General features: G+C 41.6%; 1 long non-coding RNA gene across 1 annotated transcript; it reads left to right on the forward strand.

Annotated features, from left to right (window-relative positions):
• The first annotated feature begins 9607 nt into the window (after positions 1-9607).
• Positions 9608-13457, forward strand: LOC147904201 (uncharacterized). Its single transcript, XR_015542145.1, has 2 exons — positions 9608-10135; positions 13232-13457. It is a non-coding gene; the product is annotated as an uncharacterized LOC147904201 (long non-coding RNA).
• Positions 13458-25202: the final 11745 nt, after the last annotated feature.

Below are 25202 nucleotides of genomic sequence, written 5' to 3' on the forward strand. Positions count from 1 at the left end.
GGCAAGTGCCAAAATGTCAAAATCCTAGCCACTATCTAGACTCATGCCATGGGTTGGGTCTTTCTAGGGCCTTTCAACTCCCATGCTCAATTCCCTTTGGTAAGGTTCTCCTGTAGCTTCATAAAAGCATGACATTTCAACCCCTCTTTGTATGTGCAAACAATTTAATGAAGCACATCACCATGGCATCTGTTAACTATTAGCAATTGCATGCAAAATATGACTCTAGACTAGTCCTAGTCTCTGTGGGCATCCCCACCAAGCAAACCGGTGCACACCAAAATAATAGTACTTTGGTTGATCGAGGTCAACCCACTTTGACCATTGTGAAGAACCTTGATCGAGTCAAAATACTTAACTCTAGTCAAATCTCTCTAATTGTAGTCAGCATAAATACTCTGGTTGACCATAGTCAACCCTCTTGGCCTAAACCAAGTCTCCTTAAGTGAATCTGTGGAGGTTAAAGGTCACTGTGCCTTTACCTCAGTTATGTACAATACTCAAACACATATATATTAAATGAAAAAGAAGATTAGGAAGTTCTGCACCCACCAAAACTTGTGTGGCTCTCTGTCTCTCTCTCTCCCTCTTCCGTTCTTGCTTCCATTGAGAGCACTCTCAACTAGTATCAGAGCCCGGGTGATCTAGCTGAGCGTGCGTGAATGCTTGAAGCTCAACAGCTCTGTGGGAGGAAGGAGAAGCTCTGTGGGAAGCTTCGTGGGTGACTTTACTTGCATCCGAGTGTGTAGAGACCTTGGAGGAACCTTTGGAAAAGTCACTTTGGTTTTGCGAAGTGGTTTTGAGAGCCTGTTAAGTGTTTTCAAAGAAAAAGTCATTTTTTTGAGCTTTTCCCTGTTCTGTTCGATGACAGAGACTTTGTATTAACTTGTAGAGACAACAATTGCTTGCTTTTGGTGTCCACTTCACTTTAGGAGCTTGGAAACACCTTCATTCTTGAATCTGGGATCATTTCATTGGATTTTTGACTCACTGTGTCAGTTTCTGCGTTTTTCTGCCTGGGTGTTAGAACTCAAGTTTGGAGCAACCATTTGCAGATTTGTCAGTTCCAGTGGACTCAAGAGGACCTAAAACTTCTATGTTGCTCATCATTTGCACTCCGGTGGAGTTTACAAACAGCTCTGCTTCTAAAAACGTTTTTTAATCCGTGTGTTGGACCCAATGATTGAGACCACGGTTTCCAAAACCATCTGTCCCATTGCGTTTCGGACGCCCAAAAACCCCTACCTGTCAGTTCTTACGCGATTCGGTGGAGGATTTTTAGAGTTATAGATCTCTGTGTATTCGATTTCGTCTCTCTGTTATGCATTTTTCATTCTAAGGTTTTGAAACCTTAGATTTATGCCACATGGCAGTGGATAAGTGTTGACTCCCATTTCTCACTCATCGGTTGGGATTTTGGAGTTCCAACAAAAGAGAGATATTTGTAGATTTTCTTGCTGAGTCCGATTATGCAATGGCACCCATGTTTTGAGGCATCTCATGTTCTATTTTCAGTAGCGGTCATTACCGTGGCACTATGATTTCTTGAGCATACCTTATGCAGATTACTCTGGTTGCAGTTTGAGCAGTGTGCGCTCATTCGTGGTGTGCATTGGGTTGCAGTGGATGATTTATAGGCCATTTGGATGCATTGCGGTCCTTATTGGATGCACTTATAGGCCCAAATTGCCTTGTGGGATGCTATTTTTATGGACACTTTGCACATGGATGCTATTTTATGATGAGGGACAGCTTTGACACATTGCAGGTGATGCACTGATAGTGCTATGCTCTCTTGGATGAGATATTATTAATGCATATGCCAGTGGACGGTGTTTATGCTTGAGTCATTTGGCACTTATTGGCATTTTGGATTGCCATTGCAGTTGGCATTTTCTTTTGGGCCAGATTTGCTCATATGGATGCATAGTATATGCACATGAGTCAGATGCTTTGAGACATGAGTTTTGGTGATATTTCACTCTGTTGTGGCATACACATTTGGGTGCACCTGGTATTTGGTGTGATTCTCTCTTGTAGGCGCTAGCATTTGGGATTTTGCTTCATTTGCATCATGGCATCCTCTTCCATGTCTGAAAAGGAGTTTTTTAGCATTAAAAAGTTTGATGGGACAAACTTTTCTTTGTGGAAAGAACAAATAAGGGATGTGCTTATTCAAAAGAAGCAGATTAAACCCTTGGCAGGGATTGAAGCTAAGCCTGCAAATATGTCTGAGGATGATTGAAATAAGTTGGATGCATTAGCAAAATCTACTTTTAGACTTCATCTTGCAGAGTTTGTTTATTTCACAGTAGTAAATGAGCAGACTATGGAAGATTTGTGGAAGAAACTGTGTGCCACTTATGAGAAGGAAACTGCCTCTAATAAAGTTTACCTCATGAAGAGGTTGTTTGAGCTACAGATGAAGGAAGGGGTCTCCATTGCTTCTCACTTGAATGAATTCAAAATTATTTTCAGCCAGCTTCACGCTTAGAAGATGAATTTTGATGCGGAGACTAAGGCAATATTTCTCTTATGTTCATTGCCATCCTCATGGGATACCTTCCGTACAGCTGTCAGTAACTCTGCACCTGGTGGAGTACTGAAATTTGATGATGTTGTGGGTAGCTTGTTGGCCGAGGAGATTAGACGGAAGTCTATGGATGGCAACAAGCAGGATGCAGCCTTAAATGTGCAAAGGGGCAGATCACAGTTTAGGGGGAAGTCCCAAGAAAGAGGGACGTTTCGTAGCAAATCCAGGGCAGGGAACATTGAGTGTTACCACTGTGGCAAGAAGGGCCATATGAAAAAGGATTGCTACAAGCTGAAAAGAGAGCAAAAGGATAAGAAAAAAAATGCAAATTGGGGTGCAAATCAAAAGGAACAGAGTCCAAGGGAGGACAAAGGAAAAGTGAAGATCGAGGAGATCAATGCAGTCACACATGATAGTGACAATGACGTTCTCTTCATGTCTAGTTTATCTGCAGAGTTGCTTACCACTCCAGATGATGCATATTCCTAGGATTGGATTTTGGATTCTGGTGCTTCATTCCATGTTACTCCCCATAGGGAATGATTCTCCACTTATGACAGTGGAAAGACAGGTTGTGTGCATCTTGGAAATGACTATGCATGTGACATAGTGGGAGTAGGTGACATAAAGTTTTCTTTTGCAAATGGGTCTGCATTTATTTTGAAACATGTGAGACATGTGCCTAAGTTAACCAAGAGTCTTATTTCAGTGGGTCAGCTAGATGATGCTTGTTGTCACACCACTTTTGGCTTTCAGAGTTGGAAAATTCAGAAGGGCTCTATGCTTTTGGCCAGGGGTGCCAAGTGTGGGACTTTGTATCCCTTACATGTATCAGGGGTATTTGATCATGTTGTTGCAATAACCGAGCAGCCAAGCACGTCTTTGTGGCATTGCAGGTTGGGGCACATGAGCCAGAATGGAATAAAACTCTTATGCTGTTTGGGTTATGTACCGCATTTGAGTTTCTCTGATTTTGAATTTTGTGAGCACTGTCTCTATGGGAAGCAGACTAAATCAGCCCATAAAAGAAGGGGAAAGAAAAGAGTTTGAAAAGCTTGATTTGGTGCATTCAGATGTATGTGGTCCCATGCCTACACGGTCATTAGGCGGGGCTGAATACTATGTGACATTCATTGATGATGCAACTAGGAAAGTGTGGGCTTATGCTATAGCTCGGAAGAGTGATGTGTTCCAAGTATTCTAGAAATGGCTGGCCTTGGTTGAGAATCAGTCAGGTAGAATGCTTAAATGCCTACGGACTGACAATGGTGGAGAGTATCTCTCTCATGACTTTCAACATTTCTATGATACACGTGGGATTAAGAGGGAGCTCACATCCCCTTGTACTCCAGAGCAAAATCCAGTTGCAGAAAAGATGAACCATACCATTCAAGAAAGGTTGCAATAAATGCTTTCCAATGCAAGTCTTTCTGGTGGTTTTTGGCCTGAGGCAATGAAGACTACAGTGCATGTGATCAATAGATCACCTAGTAAGAGTTTGGATGGTGGTATTCGTGAAGAGGCATGGAGTGGCAAGAAGCCATCTTACTCTCATTTGCGTATATTTGGGTGTGAGGCATATGCACATGTGCCAAAAGAGCTTCGAAAGAAGCTAGATCCTAAGTCTAGGAAATGCATTTTTCTGGGTTATCGTGAAAGTGGAGAGATGGGCTATCGTTGGATGGACAAAAGCAGTAGAGCCCAATCCGCCTTCACAGCCACCCTCATCCACGTTTAAAACACTCGAACAACGCATTCACAAGGCAAAAGGCATTCATAATACATTATTGCTCTTTACATATCTTCTGATACAACTCACACTCTGGCCACACTTTTTCCAAAAGCCAGACAACATCAAACAAAACCACTGGATTATACAGCTCAAGGCAAGCTCCTACTGATTGAGATCAAGCTCAAGAACATACAAAAGAACCACAACTTAGGATGCATAGAAGATTGATGATTTTCAGATCTGTTCAACTATCATTTGAAGTCCCCTCTTCATGACTACCAATCATCCAAACAACCATGTATGATCACAAAACACACAGCCCTCACTGATAGCCTCATATTATGCCTGGCTCTGCTTGCATCCTATGCAGTTGACAACCAGCTAGCTCATAACTTGCTGCCTGCAGCACCTCTGGTTCAAGATCATGATCTATATTACCACCTTCTGCTTAGTCTTTTCTCATAGCTACTCCTTCAGCATTTAAGAGCTCACGGCCTCTTCCCAAGAGTCACCCCTGTCCATCTCTATCTTCATACTTTAGTAGCTACCCCGCATGCCCATCTGCAATGAGCGACTAATTACATTGAATCTTGAATCTCATCCATAGTGTCTTCTCTCATCAGCCTGCTGCGCACGCTTTCTTCCATCCAAGGCATCCCATCTCCCACAATAGAGAAATCACGCTCCTATTCAATGACTCTTGACTAGCAACAGCACCTCTCCATTAAAAACAAACAACCCGTACTCATCGCATAAGCCAAGGCTCGTTGGCTTAGGCTCCCAATGAGGATAGCAGCTCAAGACTTAGAATACGATCACGATAGCGCTACAGTGCGTCACCTTCCCTGTTGCCCAAGGTCTAGCTTCCCTAGCTCACAACACAGTGGCAAAAACTTCCAAGCCTTGTGACTTCCGGTTGCAGGCTTACACAATCTACTCTCTATGCTCCACGACCTCTACAATTGTGTAATCCTCCTCTGTAGTAGCGCCTTAATTTGGTTATCTTCCACTCGATTAACTCCTCACCTCTTCTAGCTGATTGCAGCTTCTCTTGCACTCGAAGGTTGGATCTCTCGATGCCAGGGTCTTCTAATCTCAAAGCAGTTGTACGTCATCTCTGGTCCTTCCATGCATGGTGACCCGACACTACGACTTCTCTAGCTCACGGACAACCTATGCCACCTTCAAGGGACCTGAGTTCACCAGCTACCCTCTTGCTGATCACACACAACTCACGGACTCCAGGCCTGCATAGGAGTGGTACACCCAGCCAAGTCCCTAAGCTCTTCGCAGTCTTGGCTACCTCTTCCAACTTCTTCCACCTGCAAACGACTTCTTGGCCTCTCCATTTCCATGGTCCCACGACTCGTACATTGGCCACCTTTTCACGCTACGAGCCTCCCTTCAGAACCATGCAACGTGATAGCGTCGCCATAGCTGCTCTCTTCCTTGCTCCCTTACTCACGTAACCTCTGTCATCTTCTGCACTATGAGCCCATGATTCTTTAATATCTAGCTCACTCTTGCAGCCACCTTCAACCCAGAATCCCTCGCGGACTCCTCACCAACTCCAGTTCCTCGACTCCTTGCTTCTCAGCGCTTAGTCTCTCTTTACTTCTGCGCCATCCTTTCCCCTAAGTTCTGGGCTTCCTACATCAGCTGCAGCGACCTGCGCTCTACTCTTCAAGCTCTTCTCCAATTGTTCTCTCATGTAAAGATATTAGCTCTGCTGATCACCAAGCACCTACGATGTCATAGTCCTCCAGGACTTCACGTAAATAGTCATCGCAACACCCATCCTCCTGCAACGCTCATCTTTTGTGACCCGCTAGCTTCAGAAGCTCTCCCCTTCAATAGAACTGCCCTTCTTGTCGCTCCTTCATCCAGCAGAGCTTTTTCTTCACGTGAAGCTTCTAAACCGAATCCCCCTCAGTCCAGGATCCCTGTGCCACCTTGATAGTTTCTGTCTTCACGTCCCACCAGCTCACAACTAGAGGCTTCCTTTCCTATTGCGTAGCCACGTGCATGCTTATCCAGCCACCTTAACCAAAGTATCAGAGTCCTTCCCAAATCCACATAAACTGTCACATAAAATCATAGCCCCCCAACTCAAATGTGCACATTTGGACCTTTTCCTCCATATTTTTACTATTATTTTCACACATGCATAGCTCGCATGTGAATACAAATGGACACACCAAAAGCCCTCTCACAGGAATACGGAAAGACACGATTTCCGAGACATTTCATGCAGACATGACACTCCCACCCAGACCACACACATTGGATACCAAAACCTCCGGAAAGCTCGGTGCTCCCATACTCACATCTCATCATTTCCCAGATGTTCCTGTAGAAGCCTCTACCATCTGTACATCAGTGTAGAGTCCTTTTAGGAGAGCCTAGAGCTCAATACCACCACCAACTAGCTATATACATAGCTATGCACCTACACTGCAACATGCAATAAGTAAAAAACATATTTACATTTTTGTCCACACATCGTCTCTAGGATCCAGAAGCAAAAAAGATCATACGCAGTCATGATGTAGTCTTCAATGAAAAGAAGATGCATAAGACACCCATGAGGGATGTGAAAATGAGGAGAATCACTTTCCAGGATGTGAATCCACGTGCATATGTTGATAGACAGCAAGTTGTCCATGCACCAAATGTGCAAGAAATGGTACCACCAAGTACTCCCACAGGTATACAATCAAGGGTAGATGATGGATCATCTATTGGTGGAAATGATGAGCCAAATGTGGCTGATATGCAGGTGGGATAGCAAGCTGAAATGCTCTTGAGAAAATCATCTAGAGTGTCTAGACCGCCTAATAGGTTTGTTCCAGGAGTAGACTATGTGATGCTTACTGATTGCGGGGAGCCTTCTTGCTACAGAGAGGCTATGATGCACGAGGATCAACGCAAGCGGGAGTATGCTATGCAATCTGAGATGAGTTCACTTATGAAGAATAAGACTTGGGACTTGGTTTCTTTGCCACATGGAAAGAAAGCATTGCCATGTCAATGGGTCTACAAAATGAAGGTCACAGGTGATGATGTGCCTAGGTACAAGGCCCGTTTGGTCGCTAAAGGGTTCAAGCAAGAGAAGGGTGTGGACTTTGATGAGATATTCTCTCCGCTTGTGAAGATGACCACACTTAGATGCATGCTTGGACTAGTGGCATCAGAGGATATGGAACTTATGCAGATGGATATCAAGACAGCTTTCTTGCAATGGGATTTGCATGAGGAAATTTACATGGTGCATCCAGAAGGCTTTGAAGAAAAGGGCAAAGAGCATTTAGTTTGCAAGCTGAAGAAGAGTCTCTATGGTCTTAAGCAAGCGCCTAGAGAATGGTATCAGAAGTTTGATGCTTTCATTCGGCCCCAGGGTTTTAGAAGGAGTGAAATTGATCACCGCCTCTACACTAAAAGGGCTAAGGATAATAGCCTGATAATCTTGGCACTATATGTGGATGGTATGCTATTGGCTAGCAAGAATACTTATGAGCTAGATGCATTAAAGGCCAAGTTGCATGAGGCCTTTGATATGAAGGATTTGGGACTTACAGGTCATATTCTTGGTATGCGCATCACGCGTGATTGGAGTAGGAAACTCCTTTGGCTTTCACAGAAGGAGTATGTTACAAAAGTATTGCAGCGTTTCAATATGGAGGGGGGGAAGGCAGTGAGTACTCCATTGCCTCCATATGTGAAACTGAGTCATACAAATAGTCCCAAATCAGATGAGGAGAGGGCCATGATGGCCAAGGTTCCTTATGCATCAGCGGTTGGGAGTCTTATGTATGCTATGATAGCTACTAGATCAGACATTGCATTTGCAGTGTGGGAGTTGTTAGCCGGTATATGGCTAATCTAGGAAAGAGGCATTGGGAGGCAGTTAAGTGCATCATGAGGTACATGAAGGGTACCAAGGAGATGTGCATTTGCTTTGGTAGAGGAGACATGCATGTACTTGGGTACACAGATTCAGACTATGGAGGGCATGTGGATAGTAGGAGATCCACTTCTGGTTATGTGTTCACCTTTGCAGGTGGTGCAGTGTCGTGGATGTCTCGTGCACAGAAGTGCACTGCTTTGTCTACCATAGAGGCTGAGTATGTTGCAGCCACAGAGGGTTACAAGGAGGCTATATGGCTTGATCAGCTAGTGGGAGATTTGGGGATTCATACAGGTGTACCGACACTGCATAGTGATTCCATGAGTGCTATTCAGTTAGCACGGAATCCGGTCTTTCATGCAAAGACCAAACACATTGAGGTCAGGTACCATTTCATCAGGGAGGTACTTGAGGACAAGTGCATAGAGCTTGTCAAGGTTCATAGAGATGATAACCCTGTAGATATGCTGACGAAGAGTCTACCTAGTCAGCGGTTTGAGTATTGTCGTGTATTGATGGGCATTGGATAGTATGCTCACTGGTTATTCTCCCTTAAGGGCACATTGTCCTTTAAGTGGGAGGTTGTGGGGGTTAAAGGTCACTGTGCCTTTACCCCGGTTATGTACAATACTCAAACACATATATAAATGAATGAAAAAGAACTTGGAGTAAGCAGTTCATGCACCCTTAATCATTGAAGATAAGCTTGAGTGAGAACAAGAAGTTGAAATTCTTTTTACCTTGGTCAATCTTGCCCAAAATCGCTCCCTTGCGAGAATCTCATTTAGACCATGGACATCCTATTGAAAGGGGAACCCGAAGTCATTCAAATGTTTCGTCACCCACCTCAATTGCTTGCAACAACCAAATTGAAGCTTTCATAGCTTTTAGCATGACTAGGTCGAGGCCTCTTCTCTTTGGGTAACAAAACCCTCTTATGTTTCAAGTCAGGTCTTTTGCCACCATTTTTTTATTGTAGTTTGAATCTTCTAGAATAAATTCATTCTTGATGCCATAGATAAAATATAAAAAAGGGGGGATAGGCACAGACACATGCACTATGAGAGAGCCAAAAGGTTCTTTGTTTTATGAGAATGAGCACAAAAATTAACATATACCATGCACTATGAGAGAGCCAAAAGGTTCTTTGTTTTATGAGAATGAGCACAAAAATTAACATATACATTGATAACAATGTACACTGCAAAATAATAAAATACACATAAATAGATATATATAGTATGAGATAAATGCAATTGAATCTAGTTCTTTCATTTTTAAATTCCCTACCTTCTTCTCCTCCTTCTTCTTCTTCTTCTTCTCTCTCTCTCTCTCTCTCTCTCTCTCTCTCTCTCTCACACACACACACACACACACACTCCTCCCCTTGGGACCCCTATGTGATGTAATGGCACTTGACATCACACAAGCTCATAATGAATAAGTATATTGTATTGAACTAGCTAGAGATCTTATGGAGATATGGACGCAGATATTCTGAGCAAAGATGGTGGAAAGGACAAAGATATGCACTAAATGGGAGGAAAAAGGGCCACCTGTCCGCCTTGAGGGCCTCCATCTCCTTCCTTCTCGCCTCTCATACCCTCTATAACCTGTACACTTACCCCCAGCAACTGCTATACCGCCCGACCACCATGGGGGCGAGCCTCCCCTATTATGGCGGGCAGTTTGAGGTCACTTATCTCTGCTCAACTAGGCCAGACAGCTGAGTGCAAGGACTCGTGCAGAACAGCCTTCCGACCTCTGCTCACCCTGATGCATTCCCTTCTCACTTCCTAGCTTGGATACTACACCCCAAGTGCCCGAGCCCAGTTTATCTCTCCGTGTGAGCACGTAGTGGGACGAATGCAGGGACTCGTCGACTGGACTACAGCAGCAAAGATGCGGAGAAGATGAAGGAGACTCCATCAATCTTCCTCTCGTTCGAATGGACCCGAACCAGGTATTCAAGCTGTGTATCCAGATGATGGACTTCATTTGGCTCTATTATTACCGACTAGCTTGAGAGATTGAAGCAACTCGTTGGCTAACGAAACTACGAAGCATGAATCCAAGGTTCTTGGCCGTCAGAGAATCCAAGGTTATTGGCCCAAGAAATACGAGGAGATAGTCAATTGGGTCGGGCGATATACAACGCATCCATGAGCTAAACTCCATTTCAAAAACGGACGATATATCGTATATATGGCTTTCAATACTACGTCCATAGATCTTTTAAACTGTAAGTTGTTGTTGTCTGCTAATTGCTCCATAAAGATACACGTCCACAGACTGTAACCTCTGTGAACTCGGTTTGTATAGACTCTGTGAAGGCACACGAAAATTTCGACCGATACTAGTATTTCTCACAATCGTTGAGAGAGTTCGGTTCATTTTGAGTGGGATTACTGATGAGGCTCCTCGTGAGCACTGGTATGGCCATGCAGTTTGGGCTGGTTGAAGCCTGCACTCTATAGCTACAGTAACCCTTCGGAAAGGACGCTGCTCTGGAACAACAGCAAGGCAAGGAGGGATTTTGTCCTTATCTTTTGTGCATGTCTACATTTTTACGTCCATGGTTTAAAGTACTAGGATTATTTTCGTTCTGCATTTGTACTGGGATTATTTTCGTTAACATGGGAAAGCCACACAAACTCTGTATTACATTACAAGGCTTTTCGTAATCTATACGCATTGGCCATTGTATGTTTGCTTATATTACCTTTTACATTTAGCCTCTTTGCAAAGCTAGTGACCCCAGCGGATAGCTTTGCCATGGCAACTGCTAGTTGAGCAGCTCATAACTGATCTAAGTGGATTAGCTTTAAACGGCCACACAATCATGATGGCTCTCCTACGGCTCAAGCTTTCTATGTCTCTCCTACGGCTTAGAGCTCTCTGCTTGAGCTCTTACATCAATAGAATCCAACCTTCTGTTAGGTCCATGCTCGGAGATCTTTCTACATGAAGCCGTGTCCACGACTTTCTGTCAGGTTCATGCTAAACTGGAAATTGAAAAGCCTTGTCACGTTGCGCACCAGGTGTTAGTTGCTTCATGGTTTTGGACCAGCATGGCTGTTACCTCATCCCGGTGTTAGTTGCTTCGTGGTTTTAGACCAGCATGGCCGTTACCTTTTCTCTACAACTCATATTAAACAAGTTGCGATAGCTTGTCCATTTCCTTACTTCCACGTGCTACACTGCATCTGGATTGTCGCTACAAAAGGAAAGACTACAATCTGCCCTTTCCTTGATCTTCCCCATTGTGATATTAAATGCCGTTGCACTTTGGTGAAGGTTTTGGGCATACTAGAGACTTGCACTTTACCTTACTGGTGGATCTGCTCAAACTGAGGACTATGGGCAATTTGTGTGAAAGGAGTTCAAGCACTACAACTTTTATCAGTTTACCTTACTCGATCTGCTCAAACTAAGGACTATGAGCAGTTTGAGCATGGATTGTCATCTGGTTTGAGCATGCAAATAGATGGTGTACTCATATGCTCATGATTTGAATACCCCCTACCCACAACTAGTGCATGTAATTCACGTACACAAGCTTGGACAGAGGCTTACCCTTTCCTTGATCTTCCCCATTGTGATATTAAATGCCGTTGCACTTTGGTGAAGGTTTTGGGCATACTAGAGACTTGCACTTTACCTTACTGGTGGATCTGCTCAAACTGAGGACTATGGGCAATTTGTGTGAAAGGAGTTCAAGCACTACAACTTTTATCAGTTTACCTTACTCTGCTCAAACTAAGGACTATGGGCAGTTTGTATGATTGGACTTATTCTAGTCTTACAAAGGTATATATAAGGACTATGGGCAGTTTGAGCATGGATTGTCATTTGGTTTAAGCATGCAAATAGATGGTGTACTCATATGCTCATGATTTGAATACCCCCTACCTATAACTGGTGCATGTAATTCACGTACACAAGCTTGGACAGACGCTTATCATTGCATTGTTGAATGATATGCTTTAAGCGTGCTTTATTTCTACATTGTCATGCCTAGTAGTGTGCTAGAACTGCTATATACTTATAGTAGTGTAGCTTTATACTTTATGTGGCATGGCTCTTAGGATGATTACTGAACTGTTATGGCATGGAGTTACACTTAGGAGGATTTTGAGCTCCTGATCCTTCTGGCAAGAGGATATTTGAAGGCAGAATTGGAATAGTGCAAGTTTATCCACCTGAAATGATGCAAGTATATCCGGCTGTCCAACATAGGCTAATTGCAATGATTTATTGGCTGTAATTACAGCAGCTTTTAGTTGTTTTGAGAAGGGTACAACTTTTTCTACAAATGTTTGATTGATTTGCTTCTAAAAGGAAAATTTTAGCTTGTCTAAGGATCTGCAACATCTCAGTTCAAGTCAGCATGCGATTCCTTATGTATCGGAAGATAGGCAGCTTGCAGTATGACTGTCCATAAGTTTCCGTCACTACTTGAGAAGGGAGTCCTTCGGAAAACTGACCACCATTTGCTTATTTTTGGGTCCTTCTATGCTCTTCCTAATACTTTGGGTTCTAATCATCTTTGCACGAGGATATTTAAAGGCAGAATTGGAATAGTGCAAGTATATGTGGCTGAAATAGTTCAAGTATATCCGGCTGTCCAACACAGGTTAATTGCAATGATTTATTGGTTGTAATTTCAGCAACTTTTAGTTGTTTTGAGAAGGGTATAACTTTTTCTACAAATGTCTGATTGATTTGCTTCCAAAAGGAAAATTTTAGCTTGTCCAAAGATCTGCAACTTCTTAGTTCAGGTCAGAATGCGAAACCTTATGTATCGGAAGATATGCAGCTTGCAATATGGCTGTCCACAAGTTTCCGTCACTACTTGAGAAAGGAGTCCTAAAGGCTGATTACCATTTGCTTTATTTTGGGTCTTTCTATACTCTGCCCTTTAACTAAACATGCCAAGGTTTGAATTTTGATTGTCTAGATGGTGTGACATGGATAACAATTGTGCGCCAGCTTTGAAGTCTGGCTTCCACAACATGGATGAATAGTTCTAACTTTTGTCTTGTTGTGATGGTGCCAGGTGAGTTGGCACACCTCTCCATCGAATTTGCAAGTAGAGTCTTGGGCATGGTATTGCGGAAAAGGATGTTGGCAACCTTGAAGGATACACTTGGGAGACTTATGATGAGAGATATAGTACTCTCGATCCTATCATGCACACTTACAGAAATATATATGTTAGCAATGAAAGCTAAAAATTGAACTACCTTGTAACTTGTTGGATTTAGAAACTATGTTATGGTTTTTACCATTGGGGAAATTGATAAGGATTATTCTCTTAGATTCTCGATTAGAGATGCAGCTAGAATTTATTCTCTTGGACTCTCGATTAGAAATGTAGCTAGAGTAATTAGATAGAATTCTTCTTGCTCAGTGATTCTCTTTACTGCACCCTTAAGCATTAGCATAAATGTAAATATAGTCATGATGAAACAATGGTTATCATGGGCCTTTTAAAGCTATGACTAAGAATGTTGAGTAGTGGAGATTTAGATTCATTGAAATAGTAGGTAGTGTAGACACACGCGCGTGTGCGTGCACGCACACACACACACACACACACACATTTCTTATACTTATACAAACACACACACATACATACACTTTTCATATATCGTACATGCATGCACTCATGATTGCTAAATTCTCACGTACTTTGGGTGAATCCTCCAAAATCTCAATCCAATCATAACCATTGGGTTTAAATTAGATTTAATTGAATATAACACACATTTTGACTTTTTACTATACACTTATATTTAATTAATTTTTCTATTGACAAGAAAAAACCCCCCATACTTGAATTATATATATAGATTTTTCTCCCCTTTCACCTCCACATTAAATTAATATTAACTTTTTTATAACTATCTATTGACTTTTATTGACCCTCCCTCTTAATTATTTATTCATACTTTTTGTAATGATCTTATAAACCTTTCCCTTCTGTTGCTATGCACATTGTCCTACCTATTGGCACTCCTTTTGTACACAATTTTTCCCACTATCCCCACTTCCCATGCAAACTTCACCACCTTATTTCTTAGACAAACCTCAAAGAAGCTCATCCTTTAAAGGGGTCCACAGCTTTTGTCCTCTCCCACGTAATGCTGTTGGTTCCCTGTCTAGCCATTGCAAGCATGTTCGTTTGGTTGCTCCTTCTCCTCTCCCTTAGGTGTTGCCTTCTCGCAAGAATTTCATGTTTTTTTCGTTGTGACTTTATTCATTCCCGACCTTCATACATTGGTGTTACTATCGATTTTGTCCTCTCCCACACAATGCTGTTGGCTCCCTGTCTAGCCATTGCATGCATATTTGCTTGGTTGCTCCTTCTCCTCTCCCTTAGGTGTTGCCTTCTCGCAAGAGTTTCAGGTTTTTTTCATTGTGACTTTATTCATTCCCGCCCTTCATACATTGGTGTTACTATCGATTTTGTCCTCTCCCACGCAATGCTGTTGGCTCCTTGTCTAGCCATTGCATGCATATTCGCTTGGTTGCTCCTTCTCCTCTCCCTTAGGTGTTGCCTTCTCGCAAGAGTTTCACGTTCTTTCGTTGTGACTTTATTCATTCCCGCCCTTCATACATTGGTGTTACTATCGATTTCCTCCTACAGGTTCTTAGGAGCTAACTCATGGTGACTTCTCTCGGCCCATTTTTTATGCCTACAGTCTCTTTTTACAACCCGGTACATTAGCTACTCTTGACTCTACGTAGTTTAGCCACGACTCAACATCTTCTTCATTGTGACTCCTTGACACCTTTTGCAGCTCCATCTCTTTATTCACTCACATTCATGCTTCGTGATGGAGCTGGTGCTTACCTTGGATCATCTTTTGATTTTGCCAACCCTTCTTAGTTACTCGTTTGTCGCTCAGAATTTTCACCATATGTGAGAGTTGTTGTGAGGGCTTGGTTTTTGATCGAGACTTGTCTGTAAGGTCTTGGAGAGTCTGGAGCAGTGCATATCTTTTGTTAGAAAATTGTTGAGAGTCCTTTTGAGGGTTTTCTCTTCTATGAGTTTAAAGGAGACTTTGTGGCTGTTGCCATGGATTCCTTGAAGAAAAGGAAGATAGTGGAAGGTTCTATCATGTGGGTGATAGTCTAATCATGTGGCTGCATGAGAAGGTTTTTAATGCACATGAAAGTTCATAATAGAAAAGGCAACCATTCCATCTTGTAAAGGAATTAATCCAATCATATACCCCTATAATCTATCCTATCCTCTTTTATACCATTTCTTTTTCCTAACCACACACTAAAATATACTCTACAACATAGTCAAAGTCCAGATAATCAAACGTAGAGCCTATAGGAAAGTGATATAACCTCAGTGCCTAGTTTCATCCATAGTTAACAATAATCCTAAAACAAACTAAACTCTGTGTGTGTGTGTGTTTATGTCCATGTATTAGAGACAATAAATAATCCTAAAAAGTGTTCTTATAAATGTTTATGCATGTGTGCATGTGTGTGTTACAATATTGTCTATGTGTGTGTGTGTTGAAGCATTAATATACACAAAAAGACGACCCCCGTGGAGCAATGATCGAGGCCACAAATGTAGAACCACTGAGTTGGCACTTCTTCTTGATAAGATTCCAACACATGCAATAAATTTAAAAAATACCTAGCACAATCATAAAATAATGCATTAATATTAAGAGATATATCGCTCACGAATTCAGCTCATCACCAATAATGCACTAATATTAAGCTCACAAATCTAGCTCACCAACTCAATCACCTCTCTCTTTATCTCTCTCTCTCTCTCTCTCTCTCTCTCTCTCTCTCTTGTGTGTGTGTGTGTGTGTGTGCATGTAGAAAAAGGTGGCAAAGTTTAATCTATGAACAACAACTTTTTTAATTACCTCAGGCAAAAAGGACATGGGCCTCCTACTCACGCATACCATCTTTGTTGCAGGTTATAGACAAAGACCCAACATAACTAAGGACTTCTACACAGCTAACATAAACAAGCGTCTTACACCTGGCTTTTCTACAAACTCCCTTGCATAGTAACGAGATTTCTTGACAATTGCATGGTGATATTAGACAAGATAGACTCGGAGTTTTCGTTCACTATGATAAGAATCATGGGTATGGAAAAATGCATTTTGTAGGCAGTTCTTTTATTCCTCTACATTTACTTTATTTTCCCCCCCTTCCCCCCCCTCCCCCCTTCCCCCCTTTTTTATCATTAATGTTCCCCTTAACATTTTCCCTTAACTTCTATCCTTTATTTCCCTTAATTTTTTTTATCATTAATGTTCCCCTTAACATTTTCCCTTAACTTCTATCCTTTATTTCCCTTAATTTTTTGCCTTTTCTACTCCCCTCATCCCCCTTTTAAAATTTATTAATTTAACATTTTCTTTTTTCTCCTAATTTTCTTGTATCCATTCTCCCTAATTTTACTTTTTATTAATTCTTTGTTAATTTACACTTACTCTCCCATTTCCCCCCTTTTTCTATTAGTTCCACTATTTTAATATCTAAATCTAAAGTTAAATTAAACTCCTAAAGTTTTCCCTTAATTTATCTCTTTCAAGCCCTTAAACCCAAAACAACCCCCCTTCTTCCCCCCCCCCCCCCCCTTTTTTTTTAATCTTCCTAACTTCCAACCTCTCTAACACTCCCTACTTTTCCCATTTTTTCATTTTATTACCCTCACTTTGTCCTAATTTTTATTTTCCTTTTTTATTCTACTCAATTTTCTAACCCCCCCGCCCCCCACACTCCCCTCTTCGTGCTCTAAACCCTCCTCCTCGACCCCCCAACTGACCCTTTGGTATAATTTCTATCATTCTATACTTTGATTTAAAACCATCTAAGTGTATCTAAATTATTTAATTCTTACCTATCCTATGGGTAACACAGACCCCCTCCCTGCACCTTTTACCCACCCACCTACATGCTTTTTTATGCTCCTAGCCAACCCGCCTCCCTAAACTATCTACATCCACCTTTGATCCTAATCTATCTTAGGCCACAACCCCCTATCCTACCCTATAAAAATAAAGTAAAAGTTTGCACCACCATACAACTGCGTATGCGCTCCCTACTTCCCTTTACACACATACACTGCGCTGCATTCGACTTACTCTACGGTGACCGGTCTACTACCTCTTCTCCCACAGGTCTCCTTCTTTCCTTCTCTCAATTTATCATACCCCCCTCCTTCATTTATTATTCACCTCCCTCTTTCATCTTTTAATCCCACCCGCCCCCCTTCTTTGTTTATCATACCCCCCTCCTTCTTCATTTATTACAATCCCCCCCCCCCCCCCTTCTCTCAATATATATACGTATATATAATCCTCTCCCCTTTTATTTCTTTTCCCCCCCCCTTTTTTTAAAGCTCTTTTCATTAAATCTTTCACCTCTAACCTTTGCCTCTCCTTTCTTGGGTAGTTAATTGACCCTTCCCCCTCTTTCTTTTAATTATTTTCCTCTACTCATACTTTATATTATTTTTTTATCAAACCCCATAGTTCCAAAGTACAATTAACCTTTTTTCTTTAATTTTTTCCTTGCCTCCTTACCCTTAAAATTCTTCTTTCTTTGGCTTTAACTATATTAATCCTAACTTGTCTCTCTTTGTTCCATTGTCCCCCTCCCAATTTTTTTAGTCTTTTCAATAAAGGTCCTTAACCCTTTTTTCTTTCCCTCCCTCAATTTTTTCTACTAAACTCCCCTCTAATTTATTTATAATACCTATACCTATCTTCCAATTTCTCATTATCTCTCTATTTCCCTTCACCCAACCCCCACACTATTTCTTTATGCTTTAAAATTCTCTTTTCAAAAACTTCTCCCCCTTCCTTTCTTTTTTAAAAAACTCCTTACAAAGGACCCCCGGTCTTTCCCACCTATCACACTTTCACCTAACCCCTCCATTTCATCATACGTCCTCTTATTTTTATCTAAAGGACTTCTGCCAACATTTTTCTCATATCTTTAATTTTGTTCATAAGACTTAAATTGCTCTTCAGTATGCAAAATTCCTCATCATAACACTACTTATTCACTCATATTTTTACAACTTGCTTTGTAAGTCTGTTGTTATGTGGTTATTTTTATTGTGACTCCAATAACAAGGGAGGGGACACCTATCTTCCCAACTAACCTTTAACTGGTTCTTACCACATTTTTTTTGTTGGATGGTGGCACATAGGCAGACTTCCCTCTTCAATAAAAGTGATGCTACCAATGACTTATCAAAGCTCTACTCCTCAAGCTGCTCCCTTTTTTTGGATATTTATTGCAAAGTTTATCTATTAAACATTTCTCTTTCCTTCTCCAAATTTGTCTACTCTTCACTATGGAAAGGGGTGTTGTAAATGTCTACTACACACACATGCTTTCCCCTGCAACTTTGGTCAATTGCACATAGGACCTTTAAGTCATCAAGGCCATTTTTTGGCTTTTTGACTCCGTGATCTAACTTGGTTTTCCTCTTTTTTTTTTAAACGTTCTTCTAATCCTTTTCTTGGCCTTGTAAAAATATTCACGGGACGTCACAATCCAATCCATATCTCTCAACAACCCACTCTGACTCTCACTCCCGCCTCCCAAACAATACATTTAAGTCATCATGACCTTTGCCTTTTTGACTCCTTTCATTGCTCTTATGAGCAATATTATTTTTATTTCACTTACCTTCTAAAATTTCACCTTTTTAAGGACTCTTCAAACCTGAACAATTGATAGAATTGCCCACCTTCCTCTCCTTGCTTGATCTTGCTACTGCTAAGGCCTCAACTTATTCTATTTGCTTTCACACTACTAAGTTCTAACCTACCTAACTCAAGCACATATTTTCCATCCCTTAAATTTTGCACCTCTCAATGCTTCTTAACCTCTTCGGGTAGACAGTAGGTCATCACACTAGGTGATGACCTACTGTCTCACCTAGTGTGGTGTATCCTACTGGGGCAAAGGTGGGTACACACACACACACACTTCCTATTCATTTTTCCTTTACATTTACTTTATTTTCCCCCCCTTCCCCCCTTTTTTATCATTAATGTTCCCCTTAACATTTTCCCTTAAGTTCTATCCTTTATTTCCTTTAATTTTTTGCCTTTTCTACTCCCCTCATCCCCTTTTTAAAAATTATTAAAAATTTTTCTTTTTTCTCCTAATTTTCTTGTATCCATTCTCCCTAATTTTCCTTTTTATTAATTCTTTTTTAATTCACACTTACTCTCCCATTTCCCCCCTAAATGAAAGGTTAATGTATGCATTTTTCCATGGAAGTATATTTCCAGGCTAAGGAATGCCTGAAGACAGATGCTTTGTGTTTAAAATGTCAACAAAGGGTCCTGCTTCAGGTGTAGATTAGTTGAATCCAATGCGAAGGGATGGAAGTGGAGACCTAAAATGGTCATGGATCCAATTTGACCACATGCATAGAGTTTTGCAATGGAACACAGTGGCTTGTCATGTGTATGATCCTAGGTAATTCTTGTCCACATTGTTCACGTCTGATAAGATAAACTTGGAACAATAATTTTCTTTCAGATCATGATTCCTTTCTTTCTTCCTATACTGCAGTGTTCAGGAACTCATGACAATTGCAACATGTGAGATGAAAGAAGAAGATGAAACAAGCCAAGTCGATATGCTGAATAATACAATAAGACAATGTGGATTTGACAAAGCAAATTTCTATGGGTTCATGGCAGATGAAGCACAGGAAAATTGGATAGCCGTTAGAACAGTTTACAATGGGGGTCCTGAGAATGTAACGGATGGTCGAGAAAGGTCGTGTCTTTTTCACTAAGCCCAAAGTTTGCAACAACACACCAGGAAACACATCAAGAAAGAATTATATGATGAGCATCTATTAATGTGCGAGCAGTGGAGAAAATGTAAAGGACCGATGCACTTGTCGAAAGTTGTAGGATAAGGAATTAGTAGAGAGTGACAGGCGTGGCAAAACAAGAGAAAAATATAGCATCCCTAGATAGTTGGTTGAGTTGGTGGGAGCTCAAAATAGCACATTGGGGAAATCTAATGTCCAGTGTAAGAAGGGGATTTGGATTACATTATTCTCATTCTTTGTTTTATTGTCATCAATACAATACTTATTTGTTGAGAAAATGTGCATGCAGGTGCAAAAAAGTCCACTTGAGCTTGCTTGCACTCCAAAGACAAATCTTGCTGAGAGTATGCATGGTAGTTGGCTTGCAGATGAGGGATACAAGTCAAAAATCAACTTGTATGATGCATGTGATGCAGAGTGCAAAACAACATGCATATATAAATGGTAAGCATGTGGGAGAAGGTGGAAGCATTGATAAGTAGAGCCAAGGATAGGGACACACCTACACCGCCATAAGTGAGTCATATTGTTCACAATGTGGTGGCCAGGACTCCTGTGTATAAAGACACCACTAAAATTCATGGAGATAGAGAGACAGTTCAAAGAAAGAGGCATTCCACAGATAATGTTGATGTTCCAAAACATAGCTCACACTGGCCCGGTTTTGTGATGGAAAATTGGGATAGAAAGCAAAGGGGACAACCCAGGAAATTAATATTTAATTCTGGCATTTGTCAAGAAACTGAATTTCCTAATTGTACAGAACAATACATGCAAGAAGAACCTGTGCACAAGACTCTTTGGGCTATCTATAGAACTCCAAAAAACTCAAAGGTAAAGTGCCTTGGTTGGACAGAGGGTAATATTAAGTGCAATCGATGCATTCAAGGTTCTACCATTGCTGCAGTGGCCCCTTCATTCTACTCAGAGAGAATACATCCAGGGCTAGGGGGTTAGAAGGCTCAAATGATGCGGTTTTGCAATGACGACATCACTCACACTTGGCATCCTAATCGCAACATCACACATGTCCCTGAGCTTCCAAGGATCTGGACTGTGGAGGAGGGTACAAATATTTCTGAAGAAGAGGCTAAGAAGCTTATGGCAAGGGGCTTTATTCTGAAAGGAAGAGACCAAGATGTGGGTTCTCGGAGTGCTACAAGAGAAGCAAATCCATAGTCTGAAGTATAGTTCTAAAATCCAATTGAAGTGGTAGGAAGGACTTCATCCACAAGCTCACAAAGAACACGGTGGAGAGCTTCAATATCAAAAGAGGCTAGCAAAAGGATTGAGAATGCACAGTTTACAATCATTGAGGTGAAAGGTGAGACAGTAGTGGAACCATTGAACTACATTATCTTTCACATTCTGGCCAAAAGCTCTGCAAATGATGGTATGCAATATGACATCCATGTGAAGGAGCAACCTTTTTGCACACGCATTGATTTTCAAAAAAGAGTGATAGGCAAAAAGCCATATTTGGCATGCAAGCACATTTACTTCATTTTCTTGCATGACCTGGGCCTCTAGACCAAAATGAGAGCATGTTCATGCATCAACCAACAATCTGTGCTGAAGACCTGTCAAGAGCTTTCAGCTATTTTAGAGGGTGAAGGAGAAAGCACAGTAGGATGAGGTGGTTTTTGTTTTGAGAAAAAAATCGATGGAAACTTTTTTGGTAAGAATTAGAACTTTTGGGTGTCATCACTGTAATGCTCTTGGCCATGGAATAGATATATCAACAGTATTCTTACTATGCATGTGGGTCTTAGTTAAATGATTTATTGGATGTATTCTTACTGGGTGCATGTGGGTATAGATATTGAAAATGAACCCTACCTTCTCTCATTACTGGCCCATCTTTCTGTACTGGTCCCTTCTCTCCCACTATCCCTTAAGCTCCTAATTCCCCGTGCTCTTCACCGCCCATGACCTTGCATGTCAGGGTGGTAGCATGGCTTCTTGTAATGCCTCCAAGGTTCTCGACAATAAGTACACTCATCCTCCCAGTTGCTTCCTCCCCTTACGGTTCTCTGGTATTACTTTTTTGTGCGTGGCTGTTCCCTGGTGCCATGTCTTCCTCTCAGGTCTTCATTGCTCCTAGCACATAGTGTATAGTACGTACGTTGCCCTTATCTCCCTTTTTTTCATCACTGGACCCTCTTGATGAGTTATGTAGGTAGGATTTCTACCGACTACTTGGCTTCGTATTCCTCTTTTAGCACTTTTATCTTGTTAGCTTGGCAGTCTCTATCCCTTCTTTACTGTTTTATGTGAGCGTTTCTCGGCGGCTCTAGCTCTCTCTTTTCTAATTCAATGTGTCCCTTAGTTTTTGCTTGGGAGTAGCTCGGTCTGCTCTCAAGTTCTACATGCTTGAGCTGGCTTCCTCTTTTTCATCTCAGCATGTGTGTTCCTTGAGATTACTTACGTAGTGCTTAATCATGCTCTACAAGTGATGGACAAGGATTCTCATGTACCATCTTCACCTTCATCCACCATAGGATCACATGCTTCACATACTTCCATAGCCAAGGACTCTAAGGAGTATAGCCATGAGAAGGACTTAAATGTGGAAAATTTAGATGATGAACTACTTGCAAGGCCGGGACAACAAGCCAAGGGTGTAGTCCCAAGTCAATCCCCTATAAGTCCACACTTGTACCCACGATGAGATAATTTTTGGTGTGGAGTTTGCATAGGAAATCACCCTACAAATGATTGTCCTCGTCTGAGGGCACAACAAGCTTTATACTGCGGACATTGTGTCCACTGGGGAAATCACAAAACATCACAGTGTAGATATCCATGAATGATTACTCCCCAACTACCTGTTTACAAACCATGACCACAACTTACCTTGCTAGCACCACCAATGCCACAAGGCCAATGTTAAATGATAGTGCAAGGACCAACAGCACAACCCCAAGGGCAATACCGAACATAGAATCTGCCATTACCACCACCGGCGGTCCTAGGACCTCAACCACCCCCACCACGAATTACACCAATGAATCAAGTCATGGTGGAGGAGATTCTCAGTGATTGGCCATATCATGAACTACCTGCCAAAGTGGAAGTGGAAGCCATGATGATCGTAGAGGAAGAATACAACCACTCGAGTTACTTAAGTCACTATGTTCTGCATGATGACCAATATATTCCGGTCTATCAAACAATACCCATTAGCCCTAGGAAAAGGGACATGAACATGACCCAATAGAGACTACCCATATATGTTATCAGTGTCGTGAAGCACACAAGGCAAGTAAATGTCCTTACAGACTTGGAGCAGGAAAACCAGTGGTATGCTATGGTTAACAAGGGCCACATTATTATAAGGACTACCCACATTGGCATGTCACCCAAGACACCACTGCTCTAATTGCCCCAAATGCATGCTTGTGTAGTGGGTGTGGTGTTTATCACCTATACAAGGATTGATCCATGAGGAGATCAGTTGTGCCGGCATCTCAACCAAAGAACACAAATCTATGGCTAGGATACCCGATAGAAACTTTGAGCTAGTAGCACCACCCCCTAAAGAATCATTTGATAGACCAATAGTGCCTATCAATCAATTAGGGTAGTACTTCAAAAGCGATGACACAAATCCAGTAATTCCTATCTGCTTCTGGAAACAAATAGTTACGACTATCTTGGATGGCAGAGCCGGGCTTAACACTGTTGGGAATGATGGGGAAGGTCAACACTGAAAGAATGCTCACTAAAGTGAAATTGGTAGATGGAGCCACTACGAGACCCTTGGGGGTGATAGAAAAACTTAAGATCAAAATTTTTGGACTCTTGTATGAGGTCGGATTTTTGGTAATGGATTTTCCACGAGAGTCAACTTCTTACGATATCCTACTAGGAAGACCATTCATGAAAATGGCAAGACTTGTGCATGATTGGAGAGCCAACAACATTTAATTCCGCAAGGATAGTCAAGTGATGCGAATTGATATAGACACTTGGAAAACCCATCCCCTAAGTGGGAATCTATTTGCTGCTGCTGAGTCAGACATTAGTGCTAGAACTGTTCCAGTCAACACCTTTGAGGCGATAAATGAGAAAATTGAAGGAGGAGACCAAGAGAGAATGTGGTATGCACCACTCCTTGAACCTGAGTTTTCATAAAATTGGATGTATTATCTTGCAACCATAGATATTCCTGAAAAACGTGGAACTCAGACAGTAACTAAAAAGCCCAAAACACCTCCCGAGAATTTTGTGCCGTAATAAAGCAAAAGAGGCAAGAAGGTGTGGTGAATGTTAAATCTGACCTACATTGTTTTAATGTATGTACATGCCACGACGGTTGATCGTGAATTTTCTCCTAATTGGGGTAGACGGATGAGCCAGATGACTGTGCCAGTAGGTTCTATACATGCTGAGGAAACAACGGCTCCCAAGAAATCACCTCCATCCAAGGATGAGAAGGAAATAGCATGTGAGAGGCGGGTTTCTAAGTTTAAAACTAAGCCTCCAAAAAAGCCAATTGATACCTAATCGGATGATGAAGATGATGATGAGGATCTAAGGCAAATACCCCCTCATTCTAAAGCTTACAAAGTAGAAGATCACAAGGTCTTCTTTAAGCAGTCCAAAAGGACATCTGAAGAGGGTACTAGTTATGGCTATGAAGGGCTGGAAAAGGTGGAGGAATTCAACCTAGCTACTGAAGGAGAAGATCCAAAACAGTACATATCACGACGGCAGATGATCTTACTCCTCGGGAAGAAGCTGAGTTGATTGGCCATACACAAGAGTAAAGGGAAAGAGTGAGCTTGTATTCCTTGCATTAGAGAATGAAGACCAAAGTCAAAGGACTTGGCTTTTACTTTTTAGGGTTTAGGTCCAACCCTAATCCTTCTACTAGACCTAATTCTCTCTAGTTGAATCCATATGACTCCAAACTGAGATGTGATTGCGGCGGCCCTTTCCTAGGAACAATGTTGCAAGGCTCACTACTTTCCCTTCCTTTTCAATTAAATGGATTTTGCTATTTACAAAAGAATCATGCTACCCGTAGAGTAGGTCTAAAAGTATGTGGATTATGGTACAAGGGTAAACCATGGATGGGGTTAACATGCTCCCCTTCCTTATGTGGATCCAAGGTACGATCCAAAAGGAGGGCATTTCTCTTAAGCCAATTGGTAGAAGG

Source organism: Dipteris shenzhenensis, chromosome 2 (genome assembly GCF_047967505.1).
Source record: "Dipteris shenzhenensis isolate YYH24624 ecotype China chromosome 2, Dip_SZ_1.0, whole genome shotgun sequence".
NCBI classification, from domain to species: Eukaryota; Viridiplantae; Streptophyta; class Polypodiopsida; order Gleicheniales; family Dipteridaceae; genus Dipteris; species Dipteris shenzhenensis.